General features: G+C 45.1%; 1 protein-coding gene across 1 annotated transcript in view; it reads right to left on the reverse strand.

Moving 5' to 3' along the window:
* ptn (pleiotrophin) overlaps positions 1 to 13843 on the reverse strand; it is a 47087-nt gene extending 33244 nt beyond the window's left edge. The window contains exon 1 of the mRNA XM_037122503.1: positions 13661 to 13843. The gene's annotated coding sequence lies outside the window, so the exon portion shown is untranslated. The remainder of the gene's footprint in view (positions 1 to 13660) is intronic.
* Between the last annotated feature and the right edge of the window lie 313 nt (positions 13844 to 14156).

The raw sequence follows: 14156 nt of genomic DNA on the forward strand, positions 1-14156 counted from the left end.
TGTTTATTTTTCGTCTAAAAAAAAAGGTTCAGATCTCGGTACTTTTATCTGCTAGAACAAATTAAAGCTACTCTAACCAATGCTTTTAATTCAAATGATCGATCAAATGAAGACTTGTCAGGTGCAGCGGGCTGCTTGAAGTGATAAACCTACGCAGATTTAACACCGGACTCCATAGTTGCCTTCTAGTTCAATGGAGGTCTACCAACTTTGAAGCTAATTGCTTTCGCTACTTTACTGTTTGAGTTCTCGCTCACTTTAATCAGCGTTCTTTCCAGTGAGCAGCTATTATCTGCCAAAATATTCTGTAGATCCTCTCTACACTGGCTGCCCAGCACCAAAACACCACAGACGAAGTTAGCGACTAGCTGGTGAACATGGTGGAGCCTTTAGCTAAACACTGCTAATAGGAGAGATAATATAGGACTTTATGTTTGTCTGGTTTATAAAAACAAGACACCAAATTAATGCTTAGCACAAAATTGCTAACATAAAAATTTAGCAGCTAGCTCGTGGACATAATGCAGCTTTTAGCAGCTAATGAGCCGAATGTTTCGCTCAGGGCTTGGTGTCGCGCAAAACAGCGTAAAAACTGAGAGCAGATAGGACTTATGCTTATCAGGTCAGTACGAACACATTATGAATGCTATGCTGCTAAGGTGCCCAAACAAGTGTGTTAGCTGCTAGCTGGTGAATATAATGGAGCGTTTAGCAGCTAAAGAGCCAGATGGTTCCCTCAGTAGTTGGTCTGGAGCTAAACAGCTCTAAAAGGAGATAATATATAAGGCTTATGTTCATCAGATAAATACAAACACGGCACCAAATAAATGTCTACTCTTACTGCCCTAAATTCAACTTCTTTTCATATTTATGATTATCTCTTTAAGCCAACATGTATAATGTAGCATTTATTTTGTATTATTTATTATCAGGAAATAAAAACTAATCACCCATCGTTGATTCCAGTAGCAATAACAAAAGAGGAGTAGTGAAGAGGCGGACGAGTTAGATAATAATTGGATATTATTAAGGGGGGTACAAATCCTTAACAGGACGACTTCCTAATGTCTTCTTCATCATTTGTGGTTGGAATAAACTAAGCTGTTTATCTTGTTTCTCTGTTTTAAGAAAAAATGTGTAGAAAATGTCATGTTGAAGCCCTTCTACGACGAGAAAACGCTGCTATTTTTAACTTGTTTACTCGAGTTTGCAATGATAGTGTCACTCAGCCGCTGCTCTGCCAGGCTCGGTGCGACCCTCAATGAATCAAACATAGCTCGCGACGCACTATATTCCAGGACCCGGTGACAGTCTTATTTCCAGCTATCGAGGAAGCAGGGGGGAAAGTTATTTACCGAGAACGGTGGACAGAGGAAGATTGGACATCCCAGATCTGTCAAGGACACGACTTTTGGCCGAAGCGAATCCCTCATTTTTATTGCATTGTCTTTGGGGCCATTTGGCACGAGGAGATGGAATTGGGAGGCTAAGCGGCACATTGCCTCCATCTAGCACTGTCGTCCGCTGCTAGATTTTCCTGGACAGAGATGAAGTCCGGCGAGTAACCTGTAGAGTTTGGGGGAAAAAAGAAAACACTTGAACAATTCTTCAGATCACGGCCTTCGTCTCCCGACTGCCGATCTGAGACTAACACTCATTAGACCGACGGGCGTCACAACAACAACAACAACAACAACAACAAAAAAAGAGGCAGCACACAACTTAAGCAATTAGCTTTTAAAACATAACTGATCGCAGCTGGCTGGAAGTTAATTGAACACCTGTTTTCCCGAAGAAATCTTCACACCAAACTTAATAAATATGTAAATAACTTTGTATATGGGCTGTCCTTGACTTGAAAAGCGAAAAATAAAGGGAAAAAAACAGCTAGTAATTGGCATGTAATTGGCATCCGAGTCCCGGGAGGTAACCAAACGGTTTGTATCTGTGCGCATGAGAGAGAGAGTTGGAGTTTTAAGTGGAGAGCAGTCACCGATGAGGGCACGTGCATCCCCGCAGAGATCCGCCGCCTGAGGTCCCTCTCACGTCAGCTCAGGGAGGCTGATGGGAGTTCAATACCCAGCATCCACACCGGCTAATTTATTCCACAGTAAAAAATGGGCTGCAGCTTGTTTGTCTGGTGACTGTCTGGGCCGACGAGTGCAGTGGTGTTATATAATTAAACATTCAAAAATCTGATATTACAATAAAGAGCGTTGAAGGATCTGTTTCTGCTCTAAAGGTAGGCGCTGTGTGATGATAGGGAACGAGAATGGCCCCCGATATTCGCTCCTCTCAAAACGCGGCCCATTTCCCGACCGCACTCATTTACTCCCACAGTGCAGTGCGTGCTGACGTCCGCCTCACAGATCCATCCCGCTCACCGGCGCCCTGCCTCTGCAGCGAGCTGTTTCCATCCATCAGGGAACGCAGCCCCGCCAGATTTTCCGCGTCCCTGCTGCTGTCATTGTCTTACATTCATCTGCGCGAGGCACCATTCGCTCCGGGTTTATTTGCCAAACCATAACTGTGGCGACACTGTATGTACAAATAAATAAGCGGGGAGCTCATTCTGCCGCGTGGACACATCCAATCATACTCCAGCTCAAAACGGAAACACAACTCAGAGCCGCCGTGCGAGTGCCAGCGGCCCCTTCTTTACTACACGGGGCTGTGCTCAGCTGTGGGGCGGGTGCGTGAAGGGGTTAAGGGGGTGAGCAGAGGGGAGGTGGGTGTGATGTGGCGGTGGGGGTGAAGTGGCTCTCGCCTCCAGTCACAGCCCGCGGCTTTAAACAAGACCTTTCAACTTGCCACTGAGCGTTAGAACAGTCAGAGGAGACAGCGAGTCCTGCTGCACTGCAGAGCATGGCGGGAGCTTCAGCCTCAGCTGGCGCCCCTTCTTTTTTTTTTTTTTTTTTTCCCTTAAATGTGTGTCACACGAGCCGCTGCCGCTGTTGAGGCACCTTCACCCTGCACCCAAACCTGGAGTGCAGTCGATTCAGTAACTCGAGTGCAGAGCTTTGCAGAGCGTAAACCGACAAGGGAGCGACAGGAGGAAGTACAATTCCCAAACTTAAGAAGGACGCCGCCCTCTTTGTAATCTTCGAGGGCCCAACCAAACTTTTAATCACAGCACTGATCGACTAGTATGTCCCTGGAGAAAAGAAATCAGAATCAGAACAAGCCTCGGGCAATGCAAAGCAAATTAACAATCCAACAACATGCGTGCCAGGGACTAGCTGGTTAGCATGCCAACATCAGTCGATATCTCTGCAGCCACGAAACACTGAAGTATAATCAAGACTTTTATTACTTGTGTCAGCTCCACGGCCACACTTTGGGAATCACTGTTCCACACTGAAAGGCAGAAATGTAGCTTGATTGGCATATCATTAGTCAGTTAAGTTTTTGTGGACAAATTAGAGGGAAAACTTGACAAGATATTAGAGGAATTAATGCACCAATTATCCAGGATAGTGCCATAAAGTTGACAAAAAGTCGGCTTCATTTCCGTTGTGATCCCCTAATATGGCAGGAGTCAGGGGGACAAAAAAAAAAAATCTGATCCTAGATATTAGATTTTGAATTAATAGGCTCTCGAGAGAGCAGCCGTGTGCCCTCTGATCGACCATAAAGGGCCAAAGCGGTTCGCATACTTTTAGATTAGAACTTGCTGAATTCCACCTGAATTAAAGAAAGTGAGCAGGTTATTAAATGTCATGTGTTTGAAGCCAGTTAAAGCAGAAGTTCTTCCATTTCTGCGTTGAGTCTTTAGTATAAAGTCTTTAGTGCTGCGTTGCCTCCACACCTGTCTTGCATCTGTCTCATTAGCCCTTCTCTGTTCCTAGTTCATTACCCTCACCTGTGTTTCTCCACCTCTCTCCACCTGCGCCTCATCCCCTCGTTAGCTGAGTTTTGTATTTAAGTCCAGTCTTTAGTTCAGTCTTGTTGCTTCCCTGATCCTGCCGCTTACCCCGAATAAATCCTGAAAGAATCTTCATCATCCACGCTTTGGGTCCGCCTCCTCCCGGTCTCATCGTGACGATGCAGGAGAGCATTCACCGGGATTAAAACTCCTGGCAGCGCTGCTCGACCTCCAATTTGACAGTGCAGGTGGGTGGGCAGCTGGTGATGGATCAGTCCCTGTTGCGGCACCGTTCGGTCTGCAGCCTCCCCCCCGAGCCAAGAGTTCGGGGATGGAGGCATCAAGGAGTGCGGTGCAGGGCGAATTATCCATTTAAATTAAGGCAGAGCACTGATTTTCTCTATATTCCCCGATGATTATGTTGAAAGGCCACGCGGGGTTCAGAATCTGACTTGCATGAAAAGTGTATTTTAATTCCCTTGTTCAGGGTGCCGCCTGAGGGACATGCTTTTGTGCTAAAACGGTGTATGATTTTTATAAGAGCACAGAGGTCAGCTGGTGTCTGAGGGCATCTCGCAGCACTTTGACTACCTGCATTTCTGCCTCTATTTTCCAATTTGTGATAAAATCATGAGAGAAAATGGCAAAGATTTAAAGGACAAATTACCCCAAAAAAGTGTCTCGCTGAGGTGGAAAAGTTGGAATATGCAGCAATGACTGACAGAGAAAGACTTTTCAAACACGCATTCCCGCTGCGGTTCTTGCTCCTGCTCTTTTTCCTGCTGCGTTAATGTCGTGCTGCGACTCACTTTTATATGCCTCCACTCAGCCCCAAAAACAGGAAAGGAACCCCAGTTCGAGTCCAGCGGGGGGGCTTGTCGCATGTCACCTCGCTCTCCATAAACCATAAAGGCTGATAATAAAAACAATAAAAAAGAAAAACACCAGTGTGAAGATCTGGGTCAGAGGAGATGAAGACACAAACACCATCTTTGGTGGGAAGCAGCAGTGAAATGCCTTCCTGGATCAGACTTACTCACGCTCTGGCAATTATATAATCCCGTCATGTCCTCATGAATATTTTCACATACAGCAAACGTGCCCTGACTTAGATTTTTTTTTTTTTGCATCATAATGGAAGCGTGGCTTCTGCCAGAGCCTGTATAGTTTCGGGTTTCTGTGCCAGCCGAGCGCAGATGCCTCCTCCTGGGAGCACTGGGGATCTCTCGGTGATAAAGTGCTGGGAAGGGAAGGTGGCAGGCGTGTGAAGAGCGGACGTCTCAAGGGTAGAAAGCCGCCTCACAATGCATCAGGCTGTAGAGGGCGGCAACCTGGAATGCTCAAGAGGACTAGACATCATGAATTCACATTGTGTTTTTGTTTCCCCCCCCCACTCCTCTCTCTCTGGACGCTGCCTTGTACCGTACTGTCCTCGTCATGTACTGAACAGCATGTGAATTGTTGCTTTACTAGGCCCGCTAACATCTCTAAACTCCAGCGGAGACGGAGGGCAAGGCCACAGCCCTGGCCTGGTGTTTGTGGTCAGATGGAATGTGAACTCCGGGTGAGAGAAAAGAGGGGAAGTAATAATGAGGCGTCCCCCCTCTGCTGGTTGTTTGTTTGGACAGACCGGCTGTCTCACAGCACAAGCTGTGGATGGAATACTAATGGATATGACTAATGATTCTCTCTCGCCTTTCTCCCTTTCTGCCGATTCCTTCCTACTCGACTCTCTTCTCTCACCCCTCCTTCTCCCGTCCCCGTCCATGCGAATGAAACTCTCGAGTCTGGGATTCAGCTACGACTCCAGGGACGGCTGTGACATGAATACCTTTCTTCTTTTTTCTTTTTTTTTCTTCTTAAATGCACGTGCGTAGTGTCTGGCAGAACGTTTTCCACCTCGGGGCTTTTTGTCGAACACACCCCCACCCAACTGATCCCGGTTCCTAATCACTTATTGGTGGGTGGACATAAGACCAATCCCTTAGTGCCTGTGACCGTAGAGTGGGCCCGTCTAATCCTCTCCACATCCATCTGAGGTGTTTAACTTTCCAGATCATACTTTTTTACTTTTTTTTTTTTTTTTTTTACCAGAATGCCAGAGTGCCCCAAGGGGAGGAACAGGAAGGCTTTCACAGAGTTGCAGAAACTCTCCACTGGGCCAGATTAAAACCTGCTGAGATGCAACCAAGGATTAGACACCCCCATTGGCATTAGGAGGCTGCGTAACTGTTTAAATTTATTTTGGTATTAAGTATTGAAGATTTGGCCCCTTTAAGCAGCCTGGTAACAACAACTGTTTGGCCTAATAAAAAAAAGAGCTTCAGAATGGAAAAGACGTTTTGTTTTTTTTTCCTTTTTATCCGTAACATTAATTTTAATCGCGTCAGTTGAAGAGCTAAAAGAAATCAGATCTCTCTTTCAGGTGATCACTGCACTTCAATTGCAATTTAATTTCGTGATGCACTATGCAAAAGCCCCTCTAATCAGAGAAGTTTGTCACCTCAGCGCAACGGTACCATTAGCAATCCAATTAGCGGCGGGATTGGAATGGAGACGCTAAGTGGTAGACGGTGTTCCACAGCGAGGCTCACGATCAATTTAACTTTCCATTCAACATCACTGGCCACATCACAACAAGTCCCCGAGAGTAAGAGCGACCTGCTGCCACGCGTCTCTGAATCACATTTCCACCCATTTTTTTTATCTTTTATAACCTACACAAGCTCTACTCTTGCAAGAATCAAAACCTCTCTGTAGGAAATGATCATAATATCGCTAATAACTCTACCGGCCGGCTTCAATACGCTCCCGGCTTCGAGGCAGCCAAAGAGCGGCTCTAAATAAAATGAGATTGCATTGATTGAGACAATAGATTTCCACATTTAGTTGAAGCTTTGGCGGCATATTGGCTGTGTGTTATTTAATAGTCCCCTCAGAGTTTACCTCTGAGCCATTTAGCCGGGCTCTGCATTAGGGAGAAAAGTTTTACAAGTCTATAAAGTGACTTACTTTTGTGTCTGTTGCACCTGTTATCACTGAGAGAAGGACTCATGGAAGAATGACCAGATGGTCGATTTAAACAGGACTGTTAAATTCAACTGCATCTAACAATAAAGCAAGGACTCTCTGTCTGTTCGTCTGTGAGGCTTTTAACCCTGCACATTACCAGCTCGACGCTGATAAAAGCCCTGATCCTGATCCCTCTGATGTGATCTAATGGGGGGAAGCAGACATAAACAAAATGGAGATTAACGTGGTGCAACAACTTGCTTTAGTAATTCGCTGCATTGAGGATAAAACAAAAGGGGAAAGTTAAAGGAGTCTGGATAAGTAGGGAGTTTTCTATTTTTTCAGAGAGGGGAGATTTTCAATTTCTGTCATCAGAAGTATGCTAGCTAACATTAGCCTCAAGGGCTAGACTACAAAAATGGAGAAAACGCGTTGCAGTGTGAAAAGAAAAACGAGAACAAGAAGGTAAAACAAGTCTGAGCGGGGAGATACAATCAACACAGGTTGAGAGAGCTGGAAGTGAGATTTTAAGATTCTGTAAGCAGTAGTATGCAAACCAGCATTAGCCTCAGGGGCCAGAGTACAAAATGGATACTAGCGTGGTGCGGCGACTCTGGTGTAGTTACTCGATGCAGTGTGACAAAACCAAAAGCAGAAGGTTAAATGAGTCTGAATGATTGGGGAGACACAGTCAACATAGGATTTCTATCCTTCCGTGAAAACAGGATGTACTTTTGTATCAACAGTAGTATGCTAGCTAGCATTAGCCTCAAGGGTTAGATGTTTACCAGTGCTTGGAGGCTTCCCGTTCGTCTAACATTAATTTCCAATGCAATTTCCTCTCTTACAGTACATACAGCTGAATCTGCACTATTCATCTCCTCTATGAGTTTCCAGCTTTCTCTGTTTTCCAGTCATGACATGGTACGTGAGAGAGGCAAGTTCATCCCTCAGTTCATTAGAGGAATACAAACACTCCCCACTCCCTCATGCTTCCCACTCTGCAGCCTGCACACACAGACTCGGGGTGAGGCAGCGCCCTCAGAACCTGTATCCCCCAGTATGATATTTGCTAACGATACACAAGTACTGCATCTGTGTCCAGAATCCTGTGCAGGATTTGTTTAAGCTGCTTGTGGGATAAAAAAGAATGACACAAGCTAATACACACATTTACAAGCTCCTTATTAATGATTTATTTACACGCACGCTTAAAAGCTGTTCTGATTGATAGTATCGCATTAAGCCTCCGTCAAATGACTGCGTGTAATCCGGTAGCTGCAGTTTCCCTCAGATCGCTGTGCTTTTTTAGCCTCTTTTAGCTCTTGTTTTGGTTTCAGCTTCACCGTCAAACGTCATTTTCAGCAGCAAAACACGTTGAAAACAGCCATTACAATTGAAATACCTGCCCGACACAAATCAGTAAAATGCTTAAGTTGGGAGTGATTGTCTGGACAGAACATTGTGCAGCATATTGCAATTAAATAGCCAGATATTTCCCTCGGGGACTGTTGAAATGTTGTTGTTGCTGTTGCTGCTGTTGTCTTTGACAGAGCCCAAGGAGAATGAATTTTAGTCCGTCGTACATCAGGTGTACACAAGCCCGATCCCGAGTGAATGCTAATGTTGCTCCTTGTCTGCTCGGCGTGTGAATAAACCACTGTTTGCTTGCTTTATTTCATAACAAAGAGAAATACAAGAATATGTAAATATATTCAAAGGAAATAAAAGGTTTATCTGTTTGCTTAGACGTTTGCTTGCTATATAAGCTGGTAATGAGTCAATGTGGTGCTTTGAGCATGTTGTTCTGCCCCCAAGTGGCCCGCAGTCCATCAGACCTCTTAGGTTTAACATTTTTGCTCAACATTTCAGAATTAATGCAACACAGCTGCACAGTCTTTGTACAACTCTAACAGCCATTTGATTCACATTTTGTGTCTGCACGGTAAGAAAATCAGTTGGCAGACCATTAAACCCTGCTTATCCTCCAGTAAATGTCAAGTCTACATCAATATTTGTCTGCGTTACAAAGGGATTAATAAGTTGCCTCTGCAATATTTTCACATCTCACAATTGATGTCTGGAATCATGGAGCAAGTAAGTCGACATTTCATAACAATGTTACAAACCCAAATTCCCCAAAAAGTTGGGATGGTGTTTAAAACATTAATAAAAACAGGATTCCTGTTCCCGAACCGATGTAGTTAAATCCTTCATGCGATCATGTGAATGAAAGTACATTTTCCCCCTCCAGGTCTGGTAGACAGTAATATAAACACCCTGCTGTGTAGATCCCCTCCGTGGACCACTGCTGCTGTCAGGTTGATAAAGGAGAGTGATGATAAATCCACCTTGTAAATCCCAAACAGAGTCAGATGGGACTCAGGGTGTTGAGTCCTCCAAGAGGTCTGGATCTGCACCAACTCTCCTACAGAATTAGCCAACACTCTGTGAACAACTTTTGTTTTTATATAGCTACCCCAAGCAGTAAAAAAAAAAAAACATGCTGTACTTTATAATATTAAATACATTGTCTTTGTAGCGTTTTGAACTGAATATATGTCAAATAGGATTAGCTGAAGCTATAAATGACCACATCTTGTTCCGTGTGTTACACAGCATCCTGACCTTTCTTGGAATCATGTTTGTAGCATAATTTGCAAAATTATTTAGTTTCGCAATTTAGTTTTCAGGTTCAGTGATTAAACTGGCAAAACATCCAGTATGTACTGACTAACACAGAAGTACAATCAAACACTCCTAGTTAAATGTCAGAGTCCAGTCACAGATTACTGCACTTCTTCAGTAGAGACAGAACTTGTGTTCCAGCTCCGTGACCTTTACCCTTTCTCTTTTCAGTCACCTGCTGGCCGGCCTGGTGCAGTCTGCGCATGTTTGTGCACGTCTGTAAGTTTGTGTGGGCGACTGTGTGCCTGAGTGGGACACTAATGAGCAGACTGATTACTTTGCAAAGCCTCGGGTTATCATTAGCTCTCCCGAGGATCAAACACCAGATCAAGCCAACAGCAGGGCAGCGAGATGCGAGCCACAATTAGATATTTGTTTTTCCACAGGAAATGTAGAAAAATGTGTACGAGTTTAAGGAAGGAAAGAAATGAGCACCTTTTTTTTTTTTTTTTTTCTTTCAGGCCGTGCAATGAGACAGTGGAGGTTTTGATTCTGATCAAAAAAAGCGACTGAGGGACTCACAACGAGCCTCGACACTTATGCACGAACACAAACCCCGACTTCATCCATAAAAGGCATTAGTAGCCCCATCAATGGGCTCGCTCAGACAATGGGGACCGACACCACACAAGAGGAACATTCTCTCATCAGCGGCTTAGAGGTTTTGCAGACAGCTTTGATTGTCTCGCCCTCGCCTATAATGAGATAGCTGCTCGCTTGACGTCTCCATGAGAACGTCTGCGTTTCCACGCAGGAATATTAACCCAACAGCCTCAGGTGCTGGTCCCCTTGCAGTCCCCGCTCATCTCCACAACTGAATAAAAGATTAGGTGAGACTTCAGTGGACGAGCTCAGGTACCGAGACCGGGAGCAACTGGGAGTCTCCTGAAGAGCTGTAATTAAAGGATAATTCCAGTATTTTGAAGTCTCTATAGTTATTTGTACGCTGCACTCACCTGGGATTCCTTTTTCTCAAGCAAAGCACGGAAAAAGGATCATTAAGATTGTGAACAAGTCAATAATTTGACCAGAATACGTGACATACCTTGAATCAGAGGTGAGACTGAGGTAACAGTCCCTCATTGCACAGGAAGAACGGGTATGCAAAACAACTGTGGCAAGAAAGAGAGGTCAATGTTGAACCAGGAAATTCAATTTTTCATCAATGTTTGCAGTTTGAGTGACCTCGGGGCACTCTACCGATTCTATGCACCAAATTGTGTTTACTTGACCTGTGAAAAGAGCAGTATCAGGTCCTCTACTGTCTTTATTCTTTCTTCTAACATTATGAACATACGGACATTCAACCAGGAAATTAATAAGGCTTGGGAAGGATTGAGACAATCTGTAAACTGTATTTATAAGATTTATCGAGGAACAAAAAGATGTATTATTACTCCACCTTTCAGCAATAATGTCTGAAGTGAGGACAGTAACCCTGATGGCTGTCCTCAGCCAGCCCAGTCACCAGAATGATGTTTCATACTCATCATATTAAGATCAGCTCAGATTAGACGTATATGGGCGGATTGGATGGCGGTGATGTGCCAGCCAGGCGAGAAGGCCTTCAAGCCAGTGACCACTGTTCAAGACGATGTTTCAACATTTGTGTTTACAAGCTGCAAGGCACAAGATAAATGTACCTGCCGTTTTTTTCAAACAAGGTTTAAAAAAATGTAAATAATGTCAGAGTCCCTGAGGACAATGGTGTTTTGAGGATGAGTCTTGCGGCCCGGCGAATGACAATGATCGGCTGCTCCTGTGGGCCGGCAGCATGTCCTTCTGTACCTTTTGCCAGATGGCAGCAGGGTGAACAGACTGTGACTGGGCTGGGTGTCCAAACCACTGGATATTTTTAACCTATATCCGCACAATTTCCTGCTGAGTTCATGATGACACAATCAGGTACGCCAATATATCTTCCCTCATCTTTTCTTGACCCTAACCAAGTGGTTTTAAGTGCCTAAACCTAACCAGACCATAGGTACAACACAGAACGTAAAGAAACTAGAAGTGTCAACATATCCATGTGTTGCACCTGATTGTTGTTGTGGTTTGAAAGACACGTGAGTTTACCAGGCAGGGAGGGTTGAGCAAAGAAACACTTGTGAGTTGCATTATGGGACGTGTAGGATCCAGTGTGTTTCTGGTACCTCAGCTTCTGCTGCTTTGACAGTCTCTTTTTAGGAAACCTGTCACGAGTGATTTAAAACCTGTGATTCACCGTGTTCCCAGATCCCAGGAAATTAAGTCACTACCAAAAAAGCAACGGAGGCCAAGACCACAAAAAAATAAGACCTGCAACACATCAGAATCCAGCTCCGCGATGACGTCTACAAGTGGATGCAATGAAGGATGGTTCCTTGACAGGCCTCTCTCCTGGCATCCCTCCCCTCCTCTTTTCTTCTATTCCTCTCTTTATCCCGTCCACCCTTTCTTTGGAGGCCCTCCGGACCCCATCAAGGCTCAGTCTGTTCATCCCACATGTGAGGGGTCAGTGCGTACCCCACAAGAATAAACCAGCCACTCAATGTGAGGATCTTTGTGTATGTCCTCATCCCCGCCTCCCCAAACCCTCTTTCTCCCTCTCTCACTTACTTGTGCCCTATAGACGAGAATTGGTTCCATTCACAGCTCTTCCCTCCCCCCTGGAGCGGACTTCTCAGGGCCCTAACAGCGCAATTCTATGCCTTATTGCTCCGGCTCCTCCATGGAGAACAGTCCCGTCAAAGAATTTGTGAAGACACGGACGGAAATGAACTGGCTTTGTGCTTAGTCTTGACATATAGGCGGAATCACGTGGTGAAGTCCGTGGGGCAAGCGTTTAACAAGAGAAAAGGGCAGAATGTGTAAAATGTCTCTTAGCTAAAGGCCTCCGAGTGGCCATCTTGGAAGGAAAATGCCAGGATCTGTTTGGAAATGAAGTAGTTTTATGAGTTTGGCCCCGCTGGCTGTCCTCCAGCTTAATCCACATTGTGTTCTGACTTCCTACGGACCAAAGCTGGTTTCTCAAGCTCATCTCCACCTCATGTTTAATCTCCCCCAGCCCTTTCATTAGGACCACACCATGTGTTGATTCTAAAGAAATGAAGCGGACACCTCATTTCGAGCAAGAATGAGCCGGAGAGGGCTTTTGTCCGAAGCAGGAATGCCCATAAGACAGAGAGGAACAGTGTTTGGTCTGACTCGGGTTGCTATACCAGAGCTGAAGAAAGCCATGGCAACGCAAGCGAGAAGGTCTGCCGGACCACATAGCGCTGATACAATACGGCTGCTCGGGGTTTGTCATTCCAGTCAGGCCTGACCCAAATTACGACATCCTGGGCAAAAAGTGGCCCACTTCAAACCGGAGCACATGCACGGACATGCTTAATTGGGCTTGCACATATTTGGCTGACAGCTATAATAAACAAAAACATATGGATGTTTGAAGTCTAATCACTGAGGAAACGGCCCTGTTAATGATTTACCACCACAGTCCCGTAGCCCATGGCTGCTGGATTATTGTGACTTTCCAATTGTTTACCCAACATGTCTACAAGCCACTTTTCCATCTGCGCTCATAATTCTCAGCATTTTTAAGCTTAATAGTCTTTTATGTTTCCATATTGTTTATTATCTCCTATCAACAGCCCCGGGGGGAAAATCTGCTCAAAATGGGAAGAGCAACAAAGAAGCGATTAGGACCATGTCTGCAGAAGTGTTTTGGTGAAATATGAAACAGTAAAGTGCAAGAAAAAAGGCGAATTGTCAGGAAAACAAATGGAAAAAAAAAAGTTCAACCTTCTTCTTTCTTTTGCAACTTTACCTTAAACTTTTCTTATATTGAGGACAACCAAGGGGTTGATAGCTGCAGCTCTGGGTCTCACAAGATACATACACGCGAAGAAACACACCGAAAAATGGCCTTCCTATCATCTGAGTCAATTCTGCACTCGGCTCCAAACTTTTCCGCTTGCCTGGCTGCTCAAGTGACCACCTCACCATCACATCACACCAAGCCATGCATCAGTAACTGTGCACCCAGAAGAAGAAGAAGAAGAAGAAGAAGAAGAAGAAGAAGAAGAAGAAGAAGAAGAAGAAGAATCCACTTACTTTATTTTGGAGGTCTGGTAGTTGTATATCAGAGCTCGGAGAAGTTTTTTCTAGACACTTTTCATCTGCACCTCTGCCCTGCTGCCCTGCCTCTCCAATACTATTTCTCTTTGTGGGCTGAGCATACGATAGCTGTTTAGTTTTTTTTTCCTTTCCCCTTTTGGTGTGTGTTGCATGGGGTGAGGGAGAGGGAGGGTGGGAGGGAGGGTGGTGGCGGTCGGGTGGGTGGGTGTTGAATGCCGGGTTTCCTGACTCGTGATCAGGAGCTCATTACCCGCAAGGTCACTCCAGGGACGCCCCTGCCTGGCACTCACCGAGACACCAGAGAGAAGATGTGAGATGGACGATGAAGAGGGTGAGAGAAAGAGAATGAGAGCGAGAGAGAGAGAGGGAGCAGCTAAGAGACAAAGTGCCTGGGAGATCCTCGGGGACGGGGGAGAAAGAGCTGAGAGAGGGAAAAAAGGAGAGGCACGAATACATATAAACAGCAAAGACA

This window comes from Acanthopagrus latus, chromosome 14 (assembly GCF_904848185.1).
Source record: "Acanthopagrus latus isolate v.2019 chromosome 14, fAcaLat1.1, whole genome shotgun sequence".
NCBI classification, from domain to species: domain Eukaryota; kingdom Metazoa; phylum Chordata; class Actinopteri; order Spariformes; family Sparidae; genus Acanthopagrus; species Acanthopagrus latus.